Below are 15,086 nucleotides of genomic sequence, written 5' to 3'. Positions count from 1 at the left end.
CCCCGACATGTCCGAAGACAAACATCGCCCAGTCGCGTCCGGAGACAAACATCGCCCCGACGCTTCCGGAGACAAACATCGCCCCGATGTTTCCAGAGACAAACATCACCCCGACATGTCCGGAGACAAACTCCTGTCTAAACATAAATATTGCTTGGACAGGTTCAGAGAGAAACTCCCATCCGGACATAAACACCGCCCGGACACATCCGGAGACAAACACCATCCAGACACACAGACAGAGAGAGAGGGGGAGAAAGAGAGGAGGGGAGAGTGAGGGAGGTGGGTGCTGTACTGTATTAGGAGGGGGTAGAGCAAGGATGGGATAAAGAGAGAGGGAGGGGTGGGGGAAGGGGAGTTCGCAGAGAGAATATGTTATGCTTTATGAACATATCTCTCTCTCACACACACACACACACACACACACACACACACACACACACACACATACACACACACACACACACACACACACACACACACACACTCATGAGTGCTTCGCTGATATCGGCAATTTTTGGGGAATCGGCAGGTTGTAGTCAGTGTGATTACCAACTATACGACATCCTGTATACAACCCAAAAACAATGCGTAGCTTTCACCATAAAACAACGTTGCATTTATATAGATGTTTCAGGTATATATTCACAAACATTGATCTTTATAAACAGCTGTGTGATGGTTGGAAAAATAATTGGCTAGGTAATTTTGAAAACACATTAATACAGCAAACATCTCAGAAATCGGCTGTTATTTCACAACAACTCACTCAAATGACGGAGCACGAATAACTCACTCAGGATGACGGAGCACGAACAACTCGCTCAGGATGACGGAGCACGAACAACTCGCTCAGTTTGACGGAGCACGAACAACTTGCTCAGGATGAGGGAGCAGGAACCACTCGTTCAGGTTGATGGAGCACGAACAACTTGCTCAGGATGACGGAGCACAAACAACTTGCTCAGTTTGACAGAGCACGAACAACTTGCTCAGGATGAGGGAGCAGGAACCACTCGTTCAGGTTGATGGAGCACGAACAACTTGCTCAGGATGACGGAGCACAAACCACTCGCTCAGTTTGACAGAGCACGAACAACTTGCTCAGGATGACGGAGCACAAAAACTCGCTCTGTTTGACAGAGCACGAACAACTTGCTCAGGATGACGGAGCACAAACAACTCGCTCAGTTTGACAGAGCACGAACAACTTGCTCAGGATGAGGGAGCAGGAACCACTCGTTCAGGTTGATGGAGCATGAGCCACTCACTCAGGATGACGGAGCACGAACAACTCGCTCAGGTTGACAGAGCGCAAACAACTCGCAACTTGCTCAGGATGACGGAGCACAAACAACTTGCTCAGGATGACGGAGCACGAACAACTTGCTCAGGATGAGGGAGCACGAACAACTCGCTCAGGATGACGGAGCACGAACAACTTGCTCAGGATGAGGGAGCAGGAACCACTCGTTCAGGTTGGTGGAGCATGAGCCGCTCACTCAGGATGACGGAGCACAAACCACTCCCTCTGAATGACGTGGCGTGGCGTGGCAAAAGCATCCGCAGTGAGGGAATGATTCGCTCAGAATGACGTAGCGTGGTACCGCTATGGACTGAGGGTACTCAGCAAGTGACTTAAGCACTCAAGCAAGCACTCCAATAAAATGGTTGATAAGGAATGGTTGGCCAGGCTGTGGCTGCATACCATATAGGATCCCTTTAACTTTAAAGCCGGTCTTCACCGTGCTTACAGCAGTTAAAGAAATTAAATGAATTTGTTCAAAGAATGACTTTATTCACAAAAGAGTTGCTGTTTAATGGAGAACAATCCTGAAGACATCGCAAAGCTTAATTGCCTGTGAAATATACATTGCAGATAATCCGCCATGTTGCCTGGTAGTCTGTGCATGTGTCACATGGTACATTATTCACGATCCGTGTAAATGTGATAACTTTATTTTAAAATGTCTGTTTTTCACCAGATTTGCTTTGATTCCCTGTAGAGCATCTCATAAAACCTCCGAAAATATAGACACAGATCTGGCAGACGCTATGGACAAGTATCCGATCTGGGGGACAGGGCACGATGTCAAGTAGTGAATGAGTTAAATCATATTGCTCAATGAAGCTGGTTAATTTTGGCACATTCCTAAATCTTTTGTTCACTCAATATAACTCTCCAAACAGTAGAAAAAGATAAGTTTAATACTTTGTAAATTTCACATTTTCTTGTGAAAATATATATGTATGGAGAAGAAGGGACTATAGGCTTGCTTGCTTAAAGTAAATAGGTATATCGGCTTAGTTATAAGACTTGTTATTTCTTTAAATTATCAGACTTCACTCCAGATTTCGACACTTATTTAGTCCGGACGATATCCGATCCTCAAAGACGAAATAATATCTCGATGACATACTGTACTTTAATAAGTCCATGAGATTCGATCGTGGAAAATTGCAACAGGATCATTTAATGCATGAAATTGCTCCGAGCTCCTAATTTGAAAACTATAGCACTTAAAAAAAGATGTGCACAGCGATTCGTAGCTATGATGAAGAGGCATTTGATAATATGAGTGAGGAAAGTGAAAAAGAAAAAAAACTTTATCGTTAAGAAATCGTTGCGCCTGTTTCAAGTCAAGGCACGCTTGAGCAGGCCAAAAAACATGGTGGCTTCAGACCCCAGCAGGGTTATCTTGGATACGCATTAAGACTAAATAAGAGAGTGGTGACTGAGGATTCACTTAGAATTCGAACTTAGAATTAGTTAGAATAGAACTTAGAATTAGAATTAGGACTTAGAATTCAGAATTTTACTTTACATGCTTTGACTTTACTAAATGTGTGAACAATTAGTTCCTTCAGGTGAATGTTTTGTGTCCAATGTGGATAGCCCAACAAGTGTTTCTTGCATCATTGAGGAACTAATGTATGTTTTGATCAACTTTAGCTTGGAAAAGCTTTGCTCACCATTGGCTACAGGAACAGGGAGGGTGAATAGGATGTGGACAGCAATAAATGTGTTGGGGTCATGACCGATGAGCTTATTTTTTACAAACAAAGCTCAAAACATTTTGTGGTTTGTGCCAACTTTGGAACTCGTCTTGCAATGGCTCGCAATTCACTCGCCATCCTCAACGAACTCTAACTCCAAACGTGCTGACTGCTGAGCTCTCTCTTCGCCAGATAACTTCACCACTTCACTATTTTGAAATTCGTGATCATGCACCATTGGTTCTCCCTGGGGCTGCTTGAGCCCTTGACATGCCGACCATTACCAACAGTTTTTAGTGATGTTTATGGTTCGTTAACATAACAGTTCATATTAAAGGAGAACACATATAGACACTCTGCTTGTTTACTTGTGTAATCTCTTAAATCGTTCTTTCATTCATTTATGCCGCCCCCAAATTTTTCTGCTTTCGGTGACTGCCAAGTTTGCCTAATGGTTGCACCGGCCTTGGCAAAATCCAATCAATTCGTCCTTGTCATACACCCAACCTGTGCACCAAGTCTCATACGAATCCGTCCATAACTTTTTGAGATGTCCTCCTCACAGACAAACAGATATAGAAACAAACATGGGTGAAAACATGACCTCAATATAAGAGGCATTCCCACTCAACGTGTATCTGCATTCACGAATTACACCTCCTGTGTGTAATGGTCATGATTTGCAAAACAACACCAGAGCAGAAGAGTTCATGGATATCCCAAAAGCATGTTTCAGGTCATGCTTACCCTTTCTCTCGCAGCCTGCTCAGATAGCTGGAGACATGTTATCAGAAGCACTATCTTGACGCGTTGCACGCCAACCTCCTTCCTCTGTTTCAATGCCATGATATCTGATTTCCGAACACACTTTTATTATTCCCGACATGCCTGATGAAGATTATTTTGGCGATAAGACACGTGGATGTGTGGTTTTTTTTTTGAGCGTGTTATTTCTTGCATGGTGTCAAGGCCAATGCAAAGCTTTTCCTATTCTTAAAGAAACATTGGTGGTTTCATTGAGTAACTTTGATAAGTGAATACCTCACTAACAAAACCTTTAAACAAAATGTTTTCCTCAAACTCCCAAAATCCAGACTTTAAGCACAACCAAACTCTTTTGTTACTCTTTTTGTTCCTCCATGTAACCGCTTTTCTTAGGGTTTTCAATCCAACTCTTTCCTCCAAGGCTTTAAGCAGGTGATGCATTCTTTTTTTCCAACTGCAATTTCGTCTAACCCACGCCCCCCCCCCCTCCAATCACTACCGACCAAATTTTCTCCACCATTAACCCCACCTCACCGAACCCTCTTACTTGTTGGTTACCTTGTCTGTCTCTGTCTCTGTCTCTGTCTCTGTCTCTGTCTCTCTCTCTCTCTCTCTCTCTCTCTCTCTCTCTCTCTCTCTCTCTCTCTCTCTCTCTCTCTCTCTCTCTCTCTCTCTCTCTCTCTCTCTCTCTCTCTCTCTCTCTCTCTCAGGAGAAGTGAATTCTTGCAAAATTTTTTCTGTAAGGCTCACTTAGCTTCACCTGGATGGGTTTGAGGGTAGTGGAGTAGTGGCTGACACCCGAATCCTATCCAGGTTCCTCCTAATGACTCCATCTTTGCTCTTTACTTATTCGAGTTCCTTCTTGGTCTTCCATTTCAATATTATGGTGTGTACGTGTGTGTGTGAGTGTTGCCCCCTCTCTCCATCTGAACTATAGAGTTCCTGACCCTAAATGGTTGCAAATTTGAGACATGAACTCATTTTCCAATTATTTTTCCCCATTCTGTATGCCGAAATACTGTGTGTTATGTTATACTTGAACCTCCACAGCTTTCACCTCTTTTGAAAACATACACTACCAGTCAAAAGTTTTATAACACCCCAATTTTTCAGTTTTTACTGAAATTTAAGCAGTTCAAGTCCAGTGAATAACCTGAAATGGCACAAAGCTAAGCGCTAAACTGCCAGAGGTTAAAAAAAGTTTAGGTTACCAAAAACTGAAAAATAATGTAAATTTCACAGTTGTTAAAAAAGGCCTTTTTCATGGAACAAGTAATGGGTTAGCAACTGCAGCTGTTCTGCAGCACTAGAAGTAAATTAAGCCTTGAAAGTTGATGCAAACAATTCCTAAAGATGTTCCAACGTTTGTTGATTAGTTACAAACCCTCTGTCTGTATAAAATCAGTGTTGGAACAGACTGTGTTGCTCCACCCTCTGAAGCATTATTTGGACAATATTGCACTGCAGGATGTAGTATATTGTTCTCATAATGGTGAGAAAAAGACAATTAACAAAGGAAGACAGACAGACAGACCATTAAAGCCCTTAAAAGTGTCGGTCTTTCCTTTGGAGAAATTGAAAGGAAGCCAAGGTGTCAATGAGTACTGTTTCCGACACCATCAAAAGGCACTTGGAGAAACTGGAGGAAACTCTGACAGGAAGAGGTCTGGCATACCCAAAACCACAACACAATCAGAAGACAAGTTTCTGAGAGTCAACAGCTTGTGTGATAGGGGGCTCACAGGACAGCAGCTTCAAGCACAGCTTAACACTGGTCGAAGTAAGGAAGTCTCAGTTTCAACTGTTGAAGAGAAGACTTCGAGCTGCAGGTTTGACATGTCGAGTGGCAGTAAGAAAGCCATTGCTAAGATGGCAAAATAAAAAAGAGGCTTCCCTTGGCCATGAAGCACCGTCAATGGACTACTGAAAACTGGAAGAAAGTCGAATGAACCGATAAATCAAAATTTGAAATCTTGTTTATCATGCAGGGTTTTTTGTACACCGTCGAGGAGGCGAAAGGATGGTTCCTCAGTGTGTGACACCAACTGTCAAACATGGAGGAGGAAGCGTGATGATCTGGGGCTCTTTTGCTCGATCCAGAGTCAGCGACTTGCACAGAGTGACTGGCACCCTGAACCAAAAGGGTGACCACAGCATTTTGCAGTGCCAGGCAATACCCTCTGGTCAATGCCTAGTTGGTCAGTGGTTCATCCTACAGCACGATAACGATCCAAAACATACCTCCAGGCGATGTCAGAACTACCGGAGAAGAAAAGAACAAGACGGTAGGCTTCAAATCATGGAATGACCAGCACACTCTCCAGACTTAAACCCCATCGAGCTGGTTTGGGATGAACTGGACAGAAGGGTGAAAGCAAAGCAACCAACAAGTGCAACACATTTGTGGAAACTTCTGCAACAGTGTTGGGAAGAACTTTCCGAACAATATTTGATTTCCATTGTGGAAAGAAAGCCACGAGTATGTTCCGCTGTTTTATCTGCAAAAGGTGGCTACTTTGATGAAACAAAAAATTCGACTAAATTTTGTTCAACAAAACGATTCCATGATTTCCTTTTTATCTGGATTTGTTTATTTGTTCTGTGCTTTAAATTTCAGAGTACATTGAAACATTAAACTGCTTAAATTTCTGTAAAAACTGGGAAAATGGGGGTGTTCTAAAACTTTTGACCGGTAGTGTAAATTAAATGAAAATGAAACATTTAACTGCAGATGGTGATCATTGTTTTAGACATGTGAGCACAAGCAACACTCATGTTTGAGCAAAGTCCCTCATTAGGATTTTTTTTTTTAATTGCATCTACTTTCAGGACACTAAGTAACCCACGGGAGCCTGCGATGATGATGATCCCATCATTCGATACAGAAAGAGATTCGTTAACCTAGATCAAATGATCTTCCAGACGGAACTAGGTGTGTTATGATTGTGGATTAGGATGTGTTCGACTGAACGGTATGTTAAACTCTCTGAAACTGGTGAGTTGGAACACGATCAGCCTTAGATCTGGAGGGGGTAGAATGACATGAGCACACGAGTCATACGATATTGTAAGATGATTCTTATTTCACTGTGCTGTGATTGAACTGAATTCTTGGGGAGACCACACTGAAAGGCATAAGGTTGTTCAATCACATTCGTTGTTCAAACTAAGCTAACTTATCACTAACTCTGAAAAGCTATGTTAAACAATTAAATTTGTATCGACAAACCTGCAATGCAAATAAAAGTGAAACTACAGCATGATGTTTCTCTCTCTATATGATGTATCTATCTCCAGCAACATAAGAATGGCCTGTAGTGCACAGACCGCTGCACAACATTGTGTCACCAAAATGTCCGAGGAGGTTATTTTGCAATGATGTATTTTTGTTTAGATACCTGAAAAATTCCAACATTAGTAGAGTACTTCAAAGCTTATTCACCTGAGTTGGCAAGCGGTGTTTACTGAGACGGTGAATGAACTTGTGAGCATTGAATTTTAACGGCCATAAAGTGTTGAGCATGCCACGATGCTTCCATGGCCATTATTTGTGGCAGCATTGTGATGAAGATGAAAGGGGTTTTTTGGACACATGATCGAGGCTCATTGAAGTAATGGAAGGGAACAAAATGGAAAAAGGGGAAACTACCAGAAACAGAGTGGAAGTAAGCATTAGATCAGTGGGAGGAGGACAATGACACGTGAGGTGAACAAGCTGCACACAAGATGAATGAAACAAAGGAAGAAGAGGAAGGGATGAAACAGAAAAGGAACAAACTAACATATAACCAGCAAACAAAAAGCGGTGAGGGATAGGGGGGAAATCACACTAACCTGAAAAGGAGGAATGGGAATGGGGTCATTTGGGATAGAAGAGATCATGAGTATGGATGAGGGGTGACCTAGGTAGTGGTGAACAGCTGTCTTGAAGGCCTGTAGGAAAGAATGAGACTGAACAGACTGGGGAAGTTTGTTCCACAAGCGAGAGAAAAGAGGACCGAATGAGTGGAGATGAGCAGTGAGCCTGGATTTGGGGAGTTTAACAGGGAAGAGGGTTACCAGTAAACCGTATGCACCCTGCAGAAACCCAGGAGAGACAGGAGAGGGTGGATGGTGCAAGGATTAGTAGATTATTTTGGGATGAATGCACTGTTATGGTTGGCAGGATAGTCAAGAGTTATGCATACTCACCATTGAACTACCTTGCCTGGGTTTGAATCTCGACCCAAATATAAATGGTCATCTTGATGTTTCACATTCAGGGCAAGACATCAGTGTATGCATCATCCATCTGATGGACGTTAAACCAGAGTCGCCATCATCACACGTCATTTGTGGGCATTAAAGATCCCACAAAGTCTTTTGACAAAGAGTTGGCCAATAAACGCTGGCACACTGAACGAATTACAAATTCCTGACCTCACCTACAGGGGGCACTGCATCAGCAGCACAGCTTTGATGTAAACAAGTACTCACATTATGTGGCCGAATCCATCCATTGGGACCATACTCTGTGCAGAGCGTTGGTGCTGCCTAAGCAGTCTCCTTGGCTCTTGGGCACAATCCTGGACGGGTCGCCTCTCCGACACTGTATACCAACATGATGGCACTCATTTTGCCGACCTCTGAAGGATGCGGGGCAGTCAACCCCACCTGGTATTAATTCAACAGCCGAGGGGAATTTGAACTCAGGATCCTAGGATCCCAAGCCCACCACCCTAACCATTAAGCCAACACCAGGGATGTGCACGAATGAATGAATACATATTCTGTACTTTTGAAAACGAATACTCGTTTATACCAATTTTTATGTGATATTTCTGGGAAAAAAATTATAATCTCATTTATTTACTTCAATTTTAATATCATTTTATTTTTTTCCCAATCATTATATTATCATTGGTGTGTTTCTTCAATCAATTTTAATGAGAGTGGACAAGATTTAAAGGATGTAATTTTTTGGCTCACCTGGAGCGTAGTTCCGGTGAGGTATTAGAATTACGCGGTGTCCGTCAGTGAGTGAGTCGGTATGTCGGTATGTATGATGTCGGTATGTATGAGTCAGTATGTAAACACTCAGATCTTTTCCGAAACTACACACACGATTTCGATGAAACTTGACCACAACAACCTCCATCACCGGTGATGCTAAAACTAAAGAGTCCTATTTTCACCAAACTTTGTACAACTTCTGAGGATCAAGGCCTCCTGATGCCTTGCAAATCCCATCAAAAATTGATGGTATTTCATGGGAAAACAATCAATTAAAAAGTCCACATTAAGTTGGTCAATTTAAAGGTCAAAAGGTCATTGCGATTCCCGGATCACTACTTTTAACTTCTTGTCAAAAAGCATTCACCTGATTTACATATAACTTGGTATGAATCATCTCTGCATGGTGCTTTCACAGGTTTGTTCAAACCATCGGCTAATTTACATCTTTTGTGGGTCATGCACGCCTACCAGTGGTTCCCTGGTTATAATGAGGATTAATTGGACATAGGCCAGAAGTGGCCATGCACTCATCAATTGTAAGGACAAAAAGTGTCTACAAGAACAAGGCTTGGTGGTTGTCCAAGACAATGGGGCAGCACCGACTTACCGATATAGATAAAGTGATGGTCACTCACAGATCAGGCTGGTAGGTTAGCCTGGAGGTACGCATACTCGCCTCTGAGCTTAGTCATGGGTTTAAAAGCTCAACCTGACTATAAACTGTCATTCTGGTGTTTCAGAGGAAGGGCAAGGCATCAATACGAGTATGTGTGCTGTTCCTTGGATGGACGTTAAACTAAAGCTCAATCAAAGCCAATTTCTCTGAACCAGATCCGTTGTATTTTGTTGTTATATTTTCATCCACGTTTTCCTGTTTGTGTTTTCGTCCAATTTTCTATCCTAAATCATACCTTGTTGTGCAAAATTGTCAAATTCCTTTTAGTGTAGCTCAGGCCGACTCCTCGGATAGCTGGCAAGCAAAACTGCCTTGGTTTTGATGTTGTTTCTCGTTCGGCTTCCTGTTTTTCTCTCCAAATTTGTGCATTCTTCCTCTGTAACAATATCCTATCTCCTCTCCTTGCTTCAAAAAAAAAAGAAGCTGTGGATGAAAAAAAGAACAAAAGACTCCGCTCCCACCGCTTGTTCATCTGTGTGTTGTATTGCTCTCCAGTGACGACTCCATCTACATCTCTCAAACAGCATTGACCAACTTTTAACCACTCATCCCAACTCTCTCTTCCTCATATGTGGTGAAATAAATTATCACCATGCTAATTGGCTGGGTGTTTGTGCCTCTCTCACCAGCCATGGCACTTCAGCAAAGGACTTATGTGATTTCCATGGGACCGACTCAATCTGTGAACTTTCCAACCCGGATTTCTCCCGATGGCAAATCCTCCCTTCTGGACTTTATGACAAACTTACCTGCAAATGTCTCCTGCTCTTCTTTTGCTCCAATTGGTTCATCTAATTATATGCTAGTGAGAGTCAACATCTCTGGCTATTCTCAGAGCTGCCTCAGTGCATGTGAGTGAGGAAGTTCACTCAGGAAGATTGGCAGGGACTCCAAGCAGCCATCTCACTTCAGGACTGGTCTCCCATATCTGCTGCCCCTGATGTTAACCCAACCTGGGAATTCTTCCACAAAAACCTGTTCTCTCTCATGCACAGAGTCATCCCATCTCGTCTTCAGTTATGCATCGTCCAAGGCCCTTCTTCCCATTCATGGTACACTGAATCCTGTGGTTGCTCTGAAACAGCAAACCATCCAAAGCCTTCTCTTCCTGGAAAGCAAGCCCAACTTAAGGCAACCAGAAAACAACATCTGCCCAACCTCAAGAACGAACTTTCAAACTTGACTCCCTCCTCTAAAACCTGGTGGCGCCTTGTCAAGACCGTCTCTGGTGTATGCTTCCCTTCCATCCCTTCCCTCTCTTCAAATGGCACCACATCTGAATCAACTCTTGAGAAGGCCGAATGCCTCTATTCCGTGTTTGCTTCCAAATCTATACCTGGTGTTGGCTTAATGGTTAGGGTGGCGGGCTTTGGATCTGAGGGTCCTGAGTTCAAATCCCGCTCAGCTGTTGAATTCATACCAGGTGGGGTTAACTCGGCCTGTCATCCTTCCGAGGTCGGCAAAATGAGTGCCAGCTTGCTGGTATAGTGTGTCGGAATGGCGACCCATCCAGGACTGTCCCCAATAGCCAAGGAGACTGCTTAAGCAGCACCAACGCTCTGCACAGAGAATGGTCCCAATCTCCTCCTCCTTCCAAATGTTGTGTCCCAATGGCTTGATATTTGAACCCACACAACCCCGTCGCACCCAACTGCTCATGGACCATTTTCTTTTCACCTGAGAAAGTGGAGATGTTTTAGGCAACCCTCGACTGTGATTCTGCAACTGGACCGGACGGCATAAGCTCCCGTGTCATAAAAACCTGCTCTGCTGCTCTTACATATCCTCCTTCTGCTCTTTTCACCCTATCATTTGCCCGAGGACATGTTCCACCTTGTCAGAAATTACCCAACAATACTGCATTACAGAAGAAGTACAAAAAACGATCCCTTTAACGACAGACGAATGAGCTGACTTCCAATCATCAGCAAGGTCATGGAATCCATCATCATAGTTGATATGAATTTGTTCCTTTTCTCCAACGACCTCTCCTCAGATAACCAACTTGGATTCAAACCAGATCATTCTACTTTCGGCATGCTGCTTCTACTCTCCCACCAATGGATGGAGGCCCTCATTGTTAAATGTGAGATCAGGGTCCTCTCTCTAGACATATCTCGAGCTCTCAATACAGCCTGGCATTCTACTTTACGCTCCAAACTCTGCATATGGCATCCAAGGTCAACTCCACACATGGCTTCATGACTTCCTCTACTCTTATAGCCAACATGTGGCTCTCCACGGTATCCTTTCATCTCCTCTCCCTGTCAAGGCTGGAGTGCCCCAAACCAGTGTTCTGGGCCCAGTCCTATTCCTGATTTTCATCAACGATCTCTCTGACTCTCTGGAACATCCACTTTATCTATTTGCTGATGATTTCTCACTCCACTCTCTGCCATGACATCCCTCATCCTTCACAAAGGCTGACTGTAGCCTCTTCTCTCTCTCTTCAGACCTTGACAAAATCACAAGTTGGTCAAACACCTGGAATATGTCTTTCAATCCTGAAAAAATCTCACACTCTCACTATCTCTCACTCTCTCCGAAAGGACCATCTGGCAAATCTACTTTCCACATCCAATTTTCAATCCACATTTCAAAGTTGGCCTTCCAAGCCAGCTACTGACTGGGCATCCTCCATCATACAAAGTAATTCCTGGGCACACCTGAACTCCTATTCACCGACAAGTCCTTTATCCACAGCCTGACGGAGCACTGCTCTCCCCTCTGGGCTGGCTACCCTGCCTCATACCTTGCTCATCTTGATGCTGTGGAAACCAAGGCCTTCAACATCATTGGAATCTCGCGTGCTGAGGCTGAGTCTATGGGCCTATCACTTCCCCATCGCAAAAAGGTCTGTGGTCTCTCTGTCTCCTAACGCCTCCATTCTCATGTTGCACCCTCTGCTCTTTCCATGTTTTGTCCCTTCCTCCCCCTCCCCAGGTTTATGCAGCTCACACATAGTCCACCATCAACCCCTTTCTGTTGAAACTCCCAAAATCCAGAATCACGGCTCACCTCCACTCATTCATCCCTTTCCTCCCCGCCCCCATCTGTGGAACCAACTTCCACATTCTCTGCAATCTTATTCTTTCCTTCAGGTCTTCAAAACAGCTGTTCACCACCATCTCAGATGGCCTCCAAAGCTGTTCATCTTCCCCCATCAAAAACCCTGATGTTTTATACCCCTGATAACCACCGCTCCCCCCCCCCCGTCCCTTTGCACACACATACACACACCCAAGCCCACCTCCTTCCCAATCTCCCGTTCTTCCTTCCTGAGAGTTTGCTCCTGTATCCATCTTGTCCACCTGTGCATCCTCCACTTCCCCTTATTCCTACCAACATCCTTTGTTTGTTCAAGTCTCCCTCTATTTTGTCCTTCAACCCCTGCTGTTGGTGCCCCCCCCCCTCTTTCCACTATTCCTATTATTTAAAAAAAATTGGCATCATGTTTGCCGGCATCTGTGAGTGGACGTTAAAGATCCATATTTGGTAGTGGACAGACACCTTTAACGTTGGTGGACGTTGAAGATCCAAATTCGTTAGTGGACAGACACCTTTAACGTTGTTGGACGTTGAAGATCCAAATTCGTTAGTGGACAGACACCTTTAACGTTGGTGGACGTTGAAGATCCAAATTCGTTAGTGGACAGACACCTTTAACGTTGGTGGACGTTGAAGATCCAAATTCGTTAGTGGACAGACACCTTTAACGTTGGTGGACGTTGAAGATCCAAATTCGTTCGTGGACAGACACCTTTAATGTTGTTGGACGTTGAAGATCCAAATTCGTTAGTGGACAGACACCTTTAACGTTGTTGGACGTTGAAGATCCAAATTCGTTAGTGGACAGACACCTTCAGCGTTGGTGGACGTTAAAGGTGTCCTTTGCAAAGAATCAGTGCGAGCTTTCACCGACATCCAAAACAAATTACAAATTCCTTTTCTTACCTACAGGCGGCACCACATCAACAGCAAACCTGCACGCACAGCAAAATGATGCAAACGGCAGCCATCTTCTGCATAAGAAAGAAGAACATAAAGAATAAGAAACAGTGACACCTGACTGCCATCTTCATTAACCAGGTGAATAAAGTGATTTTTCTTTTTCAGATGTTCCATCTGCTTAATTCCAAGAAAATTGGCCACAACAAGGAGGTGAATTAATACAAAGCTCAGTTTTTAAGTACACATGCGCTCATTCGTTGAATGACTTTTGAACAGCCAATTATTGAGACAAACGAAATATTTTCTTTGTTTCATTGTTGATGTTGAAGGTGCGAGTACAGTCACAGTATTCGTTTACATTTTATTCCCATGATTCACAGGACGCGCCACAACAAATTGTTGAGAAAAGTGTCCTTTGGTGGTTCTGGCGCCAGGAAGATGTTCACACGCAGAGGGTGGGAGAGGAAAGGAACCAGTTTGGGTCAAGGGTCAGGCGTTGAGATGGTGTACTGATAACATCCCAAAATGCCCTCTTGGCTCTTCACTCACCCCATACATTCCTGCACGTCGCTATCTGATCGACAGACACTCGGGTACGTTTGCTCGCAAGGAAGATCGGAGGGTGCTCGGTGTACTCCGTTTGATGACCCATTGATATGCAAACCAAACAGAGTCAATCCAAAGATATATATACACATACAGGGTGACCCTTTAAATGATGATCTCTTTCCAAAGCTTTGTTGCTGTGTAGGTGGACCCATGGAAAGGTATTTCCAGTATTTGGGTGTCTTGCTATTGCTTTATCAGCAGGAGTGAGGGTGGGCATATACCCATGGTGCTCGTACACAGAGGACACCATGGGTCTTTAATACCAGCAGTTGGAACACCTTCAACAGCCCCAACACAACGATCACAGTTTACCTTTGAGGTCATCATTTATAGTGTAGTAGATAGTAGAAAAATCGTGCAAATTATGATACAAGCATCAAATTTGGCGTTTCTGTTCTGCAGGGCTTTCTGATCAAATCTGCCCGATTGGCCATTTGAAAATCCAAATTTTTCAAAATTTGGATTTTCAAATGGCCAATCAGGCAGATTTGATTAGAATCCCCTGGAGAACAAATGTGCCAAATTTGATGCTTGTATCATCATTTGCACGATTCCTCTCAAAAATTGCTGTTATCTGCCCCACGATTAGTGAGTCACCCTCTCGCAAATTTCCAGACTAGTACGTAATATGTAGATGACCCCCTCAATATACTCATTATCAGGCTGCATGGTGTGCTGAACAGATTCCTTATTTAAATATCAACAATTAGGAGATCTTGATTTGATTTTGATGGACGATGCTCTCCACAGAGCGTTGGTACTCCCGAAGTAATTTATTGGCAGGGTTACACGAGGTGGTTTGCCATTGCCTCCCCAGCGTTGTTTGTCCGTGCTCCTTCTGTTTAAATGCCCAGCGTCAAGCAAGGAAGCAGCACGTACCTTTTTAAAGGTCTTTGGTACGACCCGTCCGGGGTTTGAACCATCGACCTCCCAAACTCCGAGTCAGACACTCCAACCATTCATGAGACCACCGAGTCTGGTCCCGAAGTTTTACATTGAGTGGGATAATCAGAATCAAGGACGACGGGAGTGGGGTGCATGGGGGTAAGTAGCCCCCAAAAAATTTGCGGTGGGCAAAATTAAAAATTTCCCC

The 15,086-nt window shown here is 43.8% G+C and overlaps 1 long non-coding RNA gene across 2 annotated transcripts in view; it reads right to left on the bottom strand.

Moving 5' to 3' along the window:
- LOC147032717 (uncharacterized) overlaps positions 1-15,086 on the bottom strand; it is a 95,409-nt gene that overhangs the window by 74,965 nt on the left and 5,358 nt on the right. The window contains exon 1 of one of the 2 annotated variants that reach the window (XR_015055313.1): positions 797-4,231. The exons of the other annotated variant lie outside the window; for it this stretch is intronic. This is a non-coding gene — a long non-coding RNA (uncharacterized LOC147032717). Of the gene's footprint in view, positions 1-796; positions 4,232-15,086 lie in introns of those variants that run through there. 2 annotated transcript variants of the gene reach the window in all.

Source organism: Eptatretus burgeri, chromosome 2, assembly GCF_056783735.1.
Source record: "Eptatretus burgeri isolate ZD-2024b chromosome 2, Ebu_testis_v1, whole genome shotgun sequence".
Classification (NCBI taxonomy): domain Eukaryota; kingdom Metazoa; phylum Chordata; class Myxini; order Myxiniformes; family Myxinidae; genus Eptatretus; species Eptatretus burgeri.
This window is presented reverse-complemented; position numbering and strand designations above follow the sequence as displayed.